Genomic DNA, 1,242 nt, shown 5'->3' with positions numbered 1-1,242 from the left:
ATGTAGTTCACATCCTCTCCTCCTTCCATGTCTACAGCTACTTCTCCTTCAGCTGAGCAGACCTGCTTCCTAAGAAGCTCATGAACCACATCTAACTTTCCTCTAACTTCGTCCATCTGCTCCTTCCCTAGGGATGTAACAGACTTCTTCCTCTCAAAGTCAGTGTTCTTGGTGCTGCTGCTGTTTGCTAGATTTTCTATCAGTCTCAAAGCTTCCACCGGATTCCTGGTGTTGAAGTTTCCCTCGCTAGCTGTGTCAAGAGCCATCTGATACCTCAAGGCGATACCTCTGAAGAAAGTGCTCAGCATTTGCACTTCGTTGACTCCGTGGTGTGGACAGTCTCGCTGGAAGAACTTGAATCTGATCCACGCATCTTTGAAAGACTCTCCAGTCTCCTGCACAAATGGAGCAATTTTGCTCCTCAAGTCTTCCGCGCGTGCCTCATCGAAGAAGTTTCGCAAGAAAGCATTCTTGATGTCGGCCCAGGATGTTAGAGATCCTATGGGTAGCTGTTTAAGCCAGTGCATCGCTTCTCCAGTCAGAGAATACTTGAAGAGCTTGCACAGTAGGTAGTCCTCGGGGACTCCATCCATACGAGTAGCAGTGATAGGATCCTCGAACCTCTCTAGATGGTCCATAGGATGCTTGTGCGGTGACCCATAGTAGGGTATCTACGACACGGGTGTTAGTACTGAGGCTTCAGCTCGAAATTGTCCTTCTGAATCTCTGGAAGTCGAATAGCTGATCTGTTGGCGTAGTACTCATCTGGACGATTGTAGTCAGCCAGTGCCTTTGGTCGAGCAGCCTCTTCTACAGGTTGAGCAGCTCCTGTAGCATCAGTATCATGGATTACATTCCCCTAAGCGTTTAGTTCCTGACCTGTTGCATTACGCAGATGACCATCCTGGTCATAAAGATTTCAATTCTCGTCCTGTCTGAGAATAAAAATCGCAACCACCATGTTTCGCGACTGATGATCGATCGATGTATGCGGTGTAGTATGGATTGATGTCGAACGATGTAGATTGGTCGACGATGAAGGTCGGGTGTCGGTCGACAGTTGGGTGCGAGAATCAGTCGACGTGAAAGCTACTGCGTCGATCAATGTGGAACGTTGGTCTTTGCGGATCGTTTGTTCCAAGTGAGCAGGATCTTCTGAGAATAGCAGGTGTTTGTCCTTGTTGCTTCTGGTACTGCTGGGCATGCACCTGAAAAGACTAGAAAATTTTTTTTGTCATAATG

The 1,242-nt window shown here is 47.7% G+C and overlaps 1 non-coding gene across 1 annotated transcript; it reads left to right on the top strand.

The window, feature by feature from the left end:
* Window positions 1-321: 321 nt before the first annotated feature.
* LOC125594626 lies at window positions 322-429 on the top strand. Its single transcript, XR_007329932.1, has one exon. It is a non-coding gene; the product is annotated as a small nucleolar RNA R71 (small nucleolar RNA).
* Window positions 430-1,242: the final 813 nt, after the last annotated feature.

Source organism: Brassica napus (genome assembly GCF_020379485.1).
Source record: "Brassica napus cultivar Da-Ae chromosome C2 unlocalized genomic scaffold, Da-Ae chrC02_Random_2, whole genome shotgun sequence".
Classification (NCBI taxonomy): Eukaryota; Viridiplantae; Streptophyta; class Magnoliopsida; order Brassicales; family Brassicaceae; genus Brassica; species Brassica napus.
The sequence above is the reverse complement of the archived record's forward strand: the minus strand, read 5'-3'. Positions and strand labels throughout refer to the sequence as shown.